The sequence below is a fragment of the Babylonia areolata genome, chromosome 13, assembly GCF_041734735.1.
Source record: "Babylonia areolata isolate BAREFJ2019XMU chromosome 13, ASM4173473v1, whole genome shotgun sequence".
NCBI lineage: Eukaryota > Metazoa > Mollusca > Gastropoda > Neogastropoda > Buccinidae > Babylonia > Babylonia areolata.
The window spans coordinates 12359100-12373556 of record NC_134888.1 but is presented as its reverse complement, the minus strand read 5'-3'; positions in this window follow the sequence as shown (position 1 = coordinate 12373556).

Here is a 14457-nt window from a genome sequence, read left to right as displayed (position 1 = left end):
GCCTGTTCATCCTTCTCTAGATATAAAAACACTTCTGGTGGCATGCGCGGACTACCTATTTGTGGCATTCTGGATTATATACTGTGGGTATAAACCTACAGAGCTGTTGTGCTGACCACCTTGTTGTACTGCTGTGAAACATGGACGACGTATCGCCGTCACATTCAACAACTTGAGCAGTTTCACCAGAAATGCCTACGAAACATCCTCGGCATAAAGTGGCAAGACTGGACACGCATTGGAAGAGCCTACCTACACTGTACGACCCAGCCTGTCACCATTAATATGCCACGCATGCTGCATTACAAGTGGGAGATATTTTCTGGATCAGTGAACAGGCCGGTTAGGCCTTCAACACCGCAATATACAAGTACAAGTACAAGTACAAGACAGGGTCTCCAACCTCCAGGTTCTAGAGAGGAGCGGCCTGCCCAGCATCGAAAGCCTGCTGATCCAGTGCCAGCTACACTGGACAGGACACGTTGTCCGCATGACAGACAGCAGGATCCCGAAGATGCTTTTATATGGCCAGCTGAAGGAAGGCCACCGTGAACTTGGAAGACCCTGCAAGCGCTTCAAGGACACCTTGAAGACAAACCTCAAAGTCTGTGAAATAGACATCGCTTCCTGGGAAACTGATGCCCTTGACCGCTGTTGCTGGAGGCCGGATGCTGTGCTCTAGTGGCATAAAGACGTTTGAAAACAAGAGAATGCTGGCCATTAAGGAGAAGCGTGAGCGAAGGAAGCAGGGCTCAACTTCTGGAGACGTTTTCCCTTGCAACACCTGTGGGAAGTGCTGCGCATCCAGAATCGGCCTCTTCTCCCATATGAGGACACACACCGACAGATAAGCCTGCCTGCCTACTCATCCGTCGGACCGACGGGAGACTCCATCATCACTGTGGGTACAGTGGCCCGGTTTGCAGCAAGTAAAGTCTTCTCTTGAATGACGAGACTGTCATGACCATTCCAGTTGTTTACAACACGTTCTACGAAGAAACGTTCAGTCTACAGGTGTCACTGTGATTTTGCTCAACCTAAGACTATTCTCCCTGACTTCCTAATTACAATTGCAGCGTGCGATCTAAGGTCCCTACGATCTTGTCTCATAGAGATCAACTTAAACAAGTCGATAATATCGCTACGTTTCCGTTGATGCTCAATGCTGGAGGCAGTTTCAGGATTTCTTGTCTCTCTTGATATGGCTTGTCCTTCGTTGCTCGACGCTGCAGGTCTCCCGTCTCACTTCACAATGTTTGCCAAATTCGGAGCGGCTGTACTCCAGGATCATAGGTCTAAGAAGTTTTGAAGAGTTGGCTGTACAAAAGAGGTCTTCTGTGAGGTGGTCAAATGTTCTTCGGTTCACCCGAACCATCCTGTTTCCCTTGGCAGTCACGGTAACGTTTGTAACTTGATCTCTAAAACTGAATTTCAGTGTTGTCTCAGTACATGTACTCCGAGATCCTTCTCCGCTCGATCAACCTTACTTTCTGTCAACTGAGGTATATGGTACAGTTGTTTTCGTCCTTCTTTTTCGCAGTCTTGTGATAGATTTTCATCCTTATTTTTCGCAGTCATGTGGTAGACTGTCTCTGATTTCTCATTTTATAGGCAGTTTCAAAACGTGGCATTTCTCTCAGTTGAATGAACTCAGTTATGGAGCCATTCTGTAGACCGACCATTGCTCTTATCTATCTACTGGCATCTTTGGCACCTTCTTCGTCACTCCTCGTGAAGACCTTTGTGTCACTGATCCGAGCAAAAAGACAGACTGAGCTGTGAACATTATCAAGCAGGTCGCTGATAGAAAGAACAAATAACAAGGGCCCAAGGACGCTCCCCTGGGGGATTCCACTCGTCGCTTTGGCCTGTTGCGACCAAGCTCCATTGATGACAACGCTTTGCTGTCTGACTCTGAGGAAATCCTCGGATCCAGAGCAGTACTTTTCCAGTTATCCCATTGCTTCTGTTTTCAAGAGAAGTCTCCTATGAAAGTCCATGTAGGTGATGTCCACTGAACACCCCCCCCCCCCCCCCTGTCCCTCCTCCACGCACCCCTTCCAAAATGTTTGTCCAGATGTCCATCACATTCAAGAGTTGCTTTGTACATGACTTGTCCTGTATAAGCCCATGCTGTTCAAGTTCTTCACTGAAGAGATCGTTCTAATAATGATAATTAGTATATAGCACCGGGTCTTGTGCAGAGACAAATCAAAGCGCTTTCACACCAGTCATTTGCATACATACATAATTCTAAATTTGAGAAACTGAAGACAAAGAAGGGGCAGGGAGGCTCAGTATCATGGTAAGAGGTGGGTTTTAAGGCCAGACCTAAAAGAGCTGAGTGTGGAGACCTGATGAAGCGAAAAAGGAAGTTCATTATTAAAAAAAAAAAAAGAAGAAGACGAAAAGCAAGGTTCAGAGACAGACAAAAGAATGGCGGCTGACAGTGGATTGTTTGAATCTGGGTTTGCGTAAACAGTGTGGATCCGAAGCCGATCGTAGAGAGCGAGATGGAATGTAGAGGTGAAGGCAGCCACAGAGGTATGAAGGGGCAGATTTGTAAATACGTTTATAACATAGAAAGCTCATCTTGTACTTTATTCTGTGTGAGACAGGAAGCCAATGGAGATGTTGCAAAAGGTCTCCTCCCTATGGCTGATGATCCTGCTCTCGGACCAGCAACTTTCACCTTACACAGGATGCATGTCAGACTAACTGGTCTGCAGTTGTTCGTGGACAGCTGGCTGCTTTTCTTGGAAGATGGGTGTAATTCGGGCCTGACGCCAATCCTCTGAGATCTTCCCTTTATTCAGCGACATCCTGAACAGTATTGCCAGTGGTTGCGCCAGAACCGTCAGCTGTCTTTGAGAGAACCAATAGATTCAATTCATCAAGTCTTGATGCTTTCCTTGTCTGAAGCTCTGAGAATTTCTTTCTTTTCTTTTAAACTTTCTTGGTGAGAATCTCAACTTGAATGTCATTTAACTCAGTGTGGTATTCATGATTATGTGCCAAATGAGAAGCTTTCAAAAACAGAAACGCTGGGTGCTGTTTCCCTGTCCTACACCTCTCTTGTCCTCAGTCTATTTCTGGATAGTTGAAGTCGAATGAGAAGATTAGAGGCCTGCCTTCAACTGGTTTCAGTATGAATTCATTCAACCTACACGAATATTCAAGTGTTATAGTGTGTCAGGCACCAATGGTAGAGATTTTGCAGCACACACTGCTTACTGACAGACCCCTCCTACTCCCATCCCCGTCCTCTCCTTCCTTCCCCCTTCTCTTCTTACCAATACACTAAATGAACTCCTTCCTCGGACAGGCTGTAAACCCCTCCCCCTCCCTTTTCTACCATCTCTCCCTTCCCCCATCCCCTTCACCCTTGGCCACAGAGTGCGGAGATAGCAAGACCAGAATTTATGGGGGTTGATACTTCATAGTATGGCACCCCATTTATCCTAAGCCCCCCCTCTCCTTTTCACCCCCCCCCCTTACCCCCCTACAGGCCCCCCTCCCTGGCATCTATCTCTGCTTACACCCCCTCCCCCTCCTCACCCTCTCTAGCACTGAGCCCAGAGGAAGCAAGTTATTGTGGAATATAAATACTAATTAAATGTGATGTCTCCTGGGATGTCAGGCCACAGCTGTTTACAGTCCCCTGCCCTTTTTCATTTCCTTTCCATCAACATCAAACCCGCTTTCTCCTTTGTTGACCCTTCCTCTCTGATTCTGATATTTACCACACATGACACTACCAGTTGTGTGTGTGTTCTATCCATGTTGATCTCTGGCAGGATGGCATCTGCTTCAATGGTCACCACATGGTATGGTGTGTTTATCATGAGCTGTTCAGAACAGAATCAGGGCTGGGCAATCTTTCCTCCCCTTTCCCTTCCCATTTTCATCACCTCCACCCCCCTCCCCACCCCCCTCCTTCCCCTTCTCCTTGGCAGTGTGGGTTCTGTGGGAAAGCATCAAAAGTGTAAAGTCTAGCACTGCTGGTTCCAGATTGGTTAGTTTCCTCCACAACCAGTGTTGGAGGGCCTGGTAGTGTACTTGGCAGATTGGTCTGTTAACTTCAGCCAATTGGAAACGTTCTGGGTCGGAAGATAGTTTGCATACGGCGCCAGCTTGTGAAGAGGATAAAATGAATAGGCAAGTGGGGTTTCTTTCTTTTCCTTGCTTGGAGCAGGCCAGGAGAGCCAGACGGTCAAGACAGTACCATGGGGGCTGTGAGTGTCAAACTAGCATCTATTTTTTGAATGCTTGATTTATGGTATATTTGGATTCTGTGACTAACACACTGGCTCAGTGGGATTGTGTTCTGCTACATGAATATAAAGTGACCCCTGAAATGTTGGGGGCTGTGAGTAATGCTTGTACTGGTAATTTGGTTTGTTGGCAATTTACTTTCTGGTTTTTGGAAACAGTTTGGAGTTTGTAGAATTGTGATGTTGTGTCACAAGAGCATTGAGAGATCCTTTTTAGTTGATGTGGTATTTCACAGTTAATGTAACTGGAATGTGTTGATGCAGATACCATGACTTGTGAGAGAGCATAGCCAGCATGTGTATGGCTTAATTGTATTTGAGGCTAGTGACTGAGGGAAAAGTGGTTAAAATACACAATGTAGCCAATACATCAATACATGACTAAATGGAGTACTGGTTTAGGGTATTTGGGTATCACCCCCCCCCCACCCCCCTTCCCCTTTCCTGCAGGTTGATATTATGGTATGATGCTTGGACATCATGTTTGGGTTTACATGTTGTGCATCTTGGTTTACACAAATGATAATGTTCAGTAACATGTCAGTGGTGTGTCAATTGTTGACATACTGTGGGAACAATGTAAGCATTCAGTCACAAAGAAACACAGATTATTATGTGTGTTGCATCTGTGTAGAATGTTTTGGTTGCAACAGTTGGAGTTATTTTGAGGTTTGACATACCTATTTTGTATGTTAGGTGGTGATGGTTATATTCAAGGTGAACAAATCTGCAGCCTAACTGTATGTTCATGTGTTTCCATGTGTGTGTGCACATGAGTGATAATGCAACATGGGGAACATGTGTGACTTGGTAGTTGTGATTACCATGTGCTGTAGTCATGTGTTATATGCCAGTGGGGTAACACATAGCTGTATGTGTTCAATAAGATTTGAGACCACTGACAGGCAGTCCTATGTTGGTGCACACAGGTTGCTATATATTTACCAAATTACTTGGTAACTATAAGATTCCCATGTAAAAATTTTACCAATGAGATACTTTGCAGAGACAAAGTACAGATTTGTTCAGTCTTAATGGAAACAGCTATTACTGTATGGTGATTTAACTGGAGTTAAACACTGGGAGTTTGTAATTGTCTGCCACATACTTGGTGCGACAGCTATTATTCTATGGTGGTTTGACAGGAGTTAAACACTGGGAGTTAGTATTGGTTAGTCATATATTTGGTGCACATTAACTTATGTGCCACTGATTGTTGATAGTAAGCTAAATGAAGCTTGTTTTACATCTTTGCATAGATCTCTTTGAGAAGAGAGTGTACGGCTAGACATTGAGTGTCAGGATGGAGAACGGTTATCTGTGGAATTGTTTACTTGTCCAGACAACATAATGATGTTTCTGTTACATCAGTGTAATTATGTCTAGTATATGTTTTGGTATTGATTTAACCTGGGTTTTAATATTGTGTGTGTTCCAGGTGTGCTGTTAAGTTAGAGAAATAAACACCTCAATTCATCTTTCTAAAAGACCCTGCTGTGGTACGAGGAGAGAGTGGATTGTGCACCTATCCTCTGCTGTTATCCTACTCTACCCCTTCTTCCTTCTTCTCCTTCCCCCTACACCCCTACCACTACCCCTTTTAACACAAGGTTGCTGCTCGGGCTTCTACACAACTAGCCCCAGTGTAATCTCTCTCTCTCTCTCTCTCTCTCTCCTTTTATAGCTGACACTCAACAAACACACTTGAAAGTTGTTCTTGAGGTGCTCACATGAAGATGACTTCATGTTTTTCTTCACTCTAGTGCAATCCCTCTGCCTTCAATGGTCAGGTTATTGAAAAGTTCAAAACCATCCAAGGCTATCTCACTCTCTCTTGGACATTAAACCATCCATCTCCATTTTCTGTGAGAAATATTTCGGTGGATTTGTTTCTAGGAATCACTGTCACAAAGTGTATACTCCCCTGCATATTTACACACATATTCATTTACATGGAGAGAGAGAAAGAGATATATATATCAGGCCTACAAAAAGAACAGCAAGCAAAAAGTCTAATTAATTTCCCCAATATTTCGGCCTTTAGGGGATCACCCTCAGGGGACTTTAAAACAAAATCACAAATTCCAGAAATCTTGCGGATATGTTTGTGTAACTATATGATTGGATTTCTTCTTCAGATTTATCCCAGAGGACGACTTTTTGGGGGGTGGGGGGGGGGTCTTTTCGCTTTATCGTTTCATCTGAATGCCTTGACGCTGAGTTGGATTTTCCAGTCAAACTTGGGAGAAAGAGCGAGAGCAGGAATCGAACCCAGATCCTCACTGCATGGGTTCTTCTTGGAAGATTAAGTATTTTACCTGTGATAGGGTACAACTGGTAAAGGGCTTTAATTTATTAAGATATGAGATTTAAAGAACTACAACATCCTGCTCGCAAGCGCTAAGTTGTAACAAGGTACACTTGGGTGGTAAAGGGCTGTGATTTAGGAATGAATTGAAGGGAATGATTTGGGATCTATTTTGTGATGGATCTTTATCCTGTCGGCGATGCCACTTTTGTAGCCATGTTATGAACTGAGTGGTAACTAAGGGGACGGTTAAAAGAATTACTGATAATTTACTGTATTAAAGGATAGAAAAGTTCCATACGCAGGCCAGGAACATGTAGAGGCCAGTCACAAAAGGATTTTTCTATTGTTTTATTTACAATAGTTATAAGAAGATAAAACAGAAAAAGATAAGAAGAAGAAGAGAATAGAGAAAACTGCAAGTGATACGTAGCGAGATGTCGGCCCGGCCTCTAGGACAATGCACAACCCACACACTGCTTGTGAAACAGCATAAGAGAGAGAACACTGAACACTGAATGGTTTAATGAATAGGCCACTGGCCCATGTCAATGAGGGTGGTTACAAATTCATAGTCACATCAGATGAATGATTCCCTGCAAGGGCACGCAAGTTATGATCAAAAACCATATTACATAATTTGAACATATGCACATAGTTATCCAAACTCGTGTACATGTACACATATACACAGCTATGCACATACATACATGCACATTTAAATACACACACACCTATGCACTCGCGCACATACACGCACGCACACACACACACACACACACACACACACACACACACTCACACTCATGTAAGTATTGATGACATACTTAAACTATCAATCCAACAGATACATACAGACGGACTTTCAGAGCTTTCTCAAGGAACAGAGCAAGGCGGATGACCAACGTTTTACATTCTGATGCAAATAGCATTGTCAGCTTAAACTGTGATGGATAATTATAATATTTGGCAGGGATATACTGTTCTCTTAAATCCAGGTACTTTGGACATTGTAGGACAAAATGAGTTTCAGTTTCTATTTGAAATTCACAGAATGGGCAAAGCAGCTGATTTACTGACAAGTTCCTTCTGAAACGCAACTTATGGACATACAATTCAGACACACCCAGTCGCATTCTGATCAGACTGACTCTGGCTCGCAAATGATTTACTAATTGTAAGTATGGAGATAAAATAAGATCACTTTTAAATATTCTATAGAATTGAAAACGTTCACTGTGCAGCATATCAGAAGACCACTGTGTTTTGTATTCATCAATTAGCTTATTTCTCAAGACTTTTAAAAATTCTTTTTCGTTACCGACCCCTTGGTTTTTCCAGACCTCCCCAAAGCCAAATTTATATAAGAAAAAGCAGACTGATGATGCCCAAGTGTTCTTATTACTGTAATGGTAGTATAATAGCATTTTATACGCTTTGTGTGGTAAGCGATGGGGCGACATTTTCAAAATTTTCAACCAATACTTAACGCTCTTTAGGTATAGATTAACATACAGTGGGAACCGTCCAAGTTCTCCATATGCCATCATGTTAGGTGTTCTTAAACTAATATTCAAGAATCTTTTCAAAGCAAAAAGCTGTACTTTTTCCACAGTGTCAACATTTGCAATGATTCCCCAAACCTCAGCCCCATAACTAAGTATTGGCTGGATCTGAGCATCAAAAAGTTTGAAGAATATAGTAGGTGATTTTTTCTCCTAATGACCACAGCAATCTAAATATAGTAATGACTCCTTTCTTCGCTCGACTTGCCATGTCATTCAAACTATGCGTGAAGGAAAGTCTGGTGGACATGATAATTCCTAAGTACTTATACATGTTAACGACTGTAAGCTTGTTCTGGCCATAAAACCACGTTTCCTTTTCGGAGATATAGCCACCATTTCTAAATATAACAACATTTGATTTCTCTAAGTTAACTATCAGCCCAAGTTTCTTTGCTGTGTCGAACAGAACATTTAACTGATTCTGGAGGCCTACAATCGAGTCAGAAATCAAAATAATATCATCAGCAAACATAAGAATTAGGATTTCTAATAAATCAGGAATAAGCTGAATACCATGTTTACCTTTCTGAATGACTTCTTCTGCTAATTCGTTTATAAAGAGGGAAAACAGAACTGGACAACAATACCTCTCATTGCTTTAACTCTGAAGGACACATAAATGAATCACTAAGTTCACCGCCAGCTCTAACTCTTGCTTTCACAATGTTATATATGCTTGTAATGGCTTGGTACATTTCCCCATTAATTCCCCTTTTCTTTAGAATTTTCCATAAGTTTATACGGACAACAGAATCGAAGGCTTTTCTAAAGTCGATAAAATCAACATATAATTTTTTTGTGCAGCAACAATTGCTTTTGAACCATGGCGAATAATGTAAAAACATGATCAACTGTGCTATATTTCTTTCTAAAACCGGCTTGACAGTCGTTAATGACATTGTTACTTTCAATCCATTTATTTAATCGTTCGTTTAATACATGGCTGTACAGTTTACTGCATATATTCAATAGGGATACCCCTCTATAATTATCTGGTAAATTTTGGTTACCTTTTTAAAATATGGGATGGATGATAGCTTCCGACCACTGTAGGGGATAACTTCCAGAAGAGAAGAGTTGATTGAACAAGAGAACCAAAAAATGGTGCAATCACAGTGATAGAATTTTTAAAGATTTCTCCAATGGTCCCGTCAGGGCCCGCTGCCTTGCCGTTTTTCAAGGAACGAACTGCAGCATAGACTTCACTTTCAGTAATGTCACAATCAAATGAATCAGTGTTGAGCTGGCTTTGCTCGTTACTGATAGGTTCTTCAGACTGGCTGTCTACATTGTCTGACAGGTCATTGTTCGCCTGAGACTGAAAAACCTGAGAGAAGTATTTATACCATTCATCTTTACTTACGTTATTTTCACCAGATTTTCTGCCTGAAAATGATTTGAGTTTGTTCCAAAATCCGGTAGGATTATTAACATTCTCATGCAGTGCGTTCAACACTTTTTTACGATGGGTTTTCTTTTTCAGCCGTAAGAGCTCTTTGTATTCCCTGCGTTTCTGGTTATACGCAGTTCTAATAGTTAAATTGTCATCCTTAAGTTTGTAGTACTGTCTCAAATCGTGACGGAGATCTCTTCTGTGTTGGTTACATTCCTGGTCGAACCACGGGTCGGTTCGTACATTTCCTATGGTAATGTTTTTTCTCATACAATCACTAGCAGAAAGCAACGCATCATTGAAAATTTGTAAGGCTTCATCAACATTACGATTCACCAGGTAAGAAGCTCGTTCCAAATGGATTTTAAATTCACCAGACCCCAGTTTTTCTTTAAATTCCTCGGTTTTTTCTTGGTCCCAAACTAGTTTTTCAACTTGATAAGTATTCTGAGTATGACATAATTCAACTATATCTGCTTGACAGTCTATGACAAATTCTACAGGCATGTGTTTTGATTCAATCCTTGGTCTAACATTCAGGGAAACACAAGAATTTAACAAACAACGTGATACTATGACATAATCAACAATACTGCATCCTGTAGAAGAAATGTAAGTGTGGTTACCAAAATCAATGTCTTCTTTGATAGTACCATTCACAACGGAAAGATCAAAAGAACTGCAAAGATTCAATAGATATTTACCAGAGTCATTATGAACGTTATCTTTTGATGAGCGATATACCTTGTATTCCCTATCATCGTCTAGTAACACATCTACCTCTATATCATCATTCTCTATTGTATTTTCACCCCCAGTGCGTGCATTAAAGTCCCCAAGTAACAGAAAAGACATATTTCCATAACACTCTATCAAATCCATAATACATTGTTCTACAATAGCAACACCATTTGATATCTCTGTATTGCAATAATAGTCAGAAGTACTCGGTGGTAAATACACACCAAGTAGCATTACTGGCAAGTCTGTGCCAAACATATCTTTGGACAGTCTTACTGCTATGATGTTGTCACATCTATTACATCAATTTTTTCAACATACTTGGAAAAATCTTTCTTCACAAGGAGTGTCAAACCTCCGGACAGTCTAGCATGAGAGAGAGAGAGAGAGAGAGAGCAGGGTCTAGCCAGTGACTGGCTAGGTGGAAAAGTGACCAGTGATCACCCACTCCGTCTACTTAAAGCGAACTGCACTGATGATAGCATGGCCCGTGAAGCGAATTGTTCCCAATCAGGCTAAATCTGATTAGAATTCTGCATGTTTCAAGGTGTTCAGTGATAGATTTCTAAATGATCCCTGAACCGATTTACGTCGGATAGGTCGCAAAAGAAAGAGCTCAACACCTACTTTATAATGAGTATAAAATGGAGTGTTCATTATTTACTATAAATTTATAATCTTAATTTAAGTCACCAGAAAAGGGTCAGTTTTAGCGAGCTCATCGCGGAAAATTACAAACTGTGTTAAATCAGTTTAACGTAGGCAAACACTTTTTTTTTTTTTAATGGAATAGATTTAAAGATGGAATTGCGATGATTCTGCCAGTATATAATACTTGCAGTTTACTGATCCAACAAAAGAGATATTAATTAAATACGCTGCGTCAGAAGCACAGATTAGAGTTCACCGAATGGCTACAGCCACACAAGTTGGGGAGTGGTTGTGTGACGAGGAGAACAAAATGATGTAATCTTAGCGTCAGTTGAAATCTTTACACTGACGAACAATTAAACTGGAATCAAGCATGCTTCTAACTAATTTAAGTGTGTGTGTAAGCACAACAAATATAATGTCACAGTAACGATAGACAGACTTGATTTAACAGATGTTTTGAGAACAGGTATAGAATGGGCTTTGCATTCAAACCGGGAATGGCGTCACACATTATGAGTGTGTAATTGCAGACCGGCATGTTCGTTGCGGAGAGGGTGTCTGCTGCAGCTCAGCTTTCAGCTTGTGCTGTGAGTTGAACTACGCCGTTAGCAGCCAGTCATATTGAGCACTTGGCTACATACCATTCTGCCGCCTTCCTTTGAGATAATTGAACTGCAAAAAAAGCAACCCATTTGACTCTTCATTCTCTCTGAGAGGTTAGTTAACTCATCAGAAATACTTGTGTCATATTTGTTTCCAAAGAACCATTATAAATGGTAGGAAGAAATTTTATTTTTAGATTAATACCATGAAGAAGAATATGTGAGTGTCTGTAATTGAACAATTACCACACAGCATTAACTTCTTTTTATAGTACATTTTGTCCTAAATGCATTGAAATCTAACTGAGATGACAGAAATGATGGGTCCTAGCCGTGAGCGTGATTCATCAAAAACGAGTCTTCAGGATGTAACCAGGATGAGAGGAATAGCTGGAATTAAAATCGTGGTGGTGGTAGTAGTAATAATCAGTAGTAGTAGTAGAAACAAGTTTCATAATTGCCTAGGCCTAATAAACGTCCCATCATTGACATGCTTTACAAATGTTAAGGTTTTGCATGCCTACAGGTTTCCTATTTTTCCAGATCAGTCAGTCATAATCCTACAATAAATAAATGAATTTGGGGTAAGTTGTCTAGAAACTCATTTGAAATTGTTAGAATTTGGGTAAGTTGTCAATAAGGTTTTTGAAATCGATAGTATTTTTTATAGCAAATTTAATATGGTGGTGTAATGAATTCAATGGGTTTGCAAATCATTGCCACAGAAAGAAAAAGAGAATTATCACTTTCTTTTCTTTGTTTTAGAATGTTTAATAAATATTTTACCCAAAAAGGGAAATTAATCTGTAATTAAGGGGCTTAATTTGCTTTAAACTGATCTTTCTCATCTTAAACATTATACATTTTGAAATTATACTCAATACATAAAAAGCTTGTGTGTCTTGGCACTTTGATCCAATATTCTGACACAGTAACAAGAGCAGTCATTTTTATCATTTTTTGTTCAAACAGGTTAGTTTCTTTTGCTAAGCATGGAAGTTATATTTCTGGTGCATGTCTTTGGTGCAGATAGTAAAAAAAGGGAAATTAATCAGTAATTAATGCTAGGGGGGTTAATTTGCTTTAGTTTAAACTGATCTTTCTCATCTTAAACATTACATTTTGAAATTATACTCAATACATAAAAAGCTTGTGTGTTTTACTCTCAGTGTACAGGGCTTTCACTGTGTTCATTCTCCCAAGTGGTCTTTTTCGGAAAATACTAAAATCAATACTATGAGTGGACTTTATAGATCTGTTGGCTGAGCCCTGAAGGTCATGGGCAAAAATCAATTGCGTACACATATTTATACACATTCAAAGCACATGCTCATATTCTTCGCGAACGCGAACGACGCCATTTTGTTTCAAGTTGTTGACCTGCCCATTCAATTCTATATTCAATCGACAATACACGATAACATGTGATGGAAAGTTGGAGAAGGAGACCGTTAAATATTTATTCAGAGAAAGATTTGTGAACGCCACATCACTTACTGGATTATGCCCCAAACTGCCATAAAAATATCCACAGAATCAGTCGGAATTCACAGTTTAAAATTGTAAACCATGCGAGTTAATACCCTTGAATTGATGAAACAAAAAAATTTCCAGTCTTGACTTTTCTTAAAATGAAGTCCTTTTCACTTCATACGTTTAGAAGTACTTGTACTTGGCTCTACATGTTATTAGTTTAACAAAATACTCAATTTTCATATCAACTTTAAAACTATAAAACTAGAATGAACATAAAAGAGAAATTGAATCGACTGTGTCGTACTACATTCCCGGCGGGTTTAACTAAACTTGTACATCTATCTAGATCTAGAAAAAAACGGCTAAATGTTGCAGTTTGATTGCGGTGATAGCCACGACTCCTTTACCGCGGACTTAAAAAGAATTTTTTATTGCCCTTAAAGATTTTTTGAACGCCCAAGATACACCCAAGATAATATGATTTAAACAGCGTTCTCACTGTGAATACCGCAACTGATTTATCGCCCTTTAAAAAAGTATGTTCAAATATTAAATTTTAGAACGTCAGTTAAGGAGTCCCGATAGTGTAATGGGTAAGACAGTTTCTTCTCATCCGAACTCGCAGGGTTCGAATCTGGTTAGGACTTTTTTTCTTTTTCTTTTTTTTTTCTTTTTCTTTTAACCCGAAGCTTTATAATAACAAATACAGAACACATTTTAACGATTAGATTTTTTTAAAAAGTGTATCACAAGTGAGTCTTGAAGGCCTTGCCTCTCTTGTTGTTTCTTGTTTCTCTGTTTTTGATACTACCAACAGGGGAAATAAGGTTACCTCTCTTGATATTTATTTACTGTTTGATATTGTGTTCTGTTTCGTTATATTGCCAATGTATTGTTCGATTTATTGTACATGTAAAGAGGGAAACAGTGTAACGGTAGAGTTTGTGTACAAAGATGAAACCGCCGAGTCAACGCAACAGTAGGGGAGGGGGAGGGGGGGGAGCTCAAGCACACCCAAGAACAACGCATCTGGCACAAGCAGAATAACAAACAGGGAGGTAAGCCCTCCCTGTCTCAACTGACACCATGGCAGTGCCTAATTTGTGATGAACCCTGTGAGGATGGCGAAGAGGCGACACCATCTATAGAATGCTTTAATTGCAAGCACTGGGTTCACCAAACGTGTGCTAAGATCAAGCCTGATCTTTTCAGGCAACTGACGGAAAACAAGAGTCTGCAATGAGCCTGCGAACCCTGTACAGCAGACAAGAGAGAATGGCAGACTAGATTAGGATCAAAACTTGACAAAATGATGGACATGTTCTGCCAGAGATTGGAAGCAATAGAAAGATAAATTGGGGGAGAGAAGCAGGAACAGAAGATTGAAGAAATTGTAGGCAGGAAGCTGACAGAAGCTCTAGTGACCCCAAGAAAAGAGTAT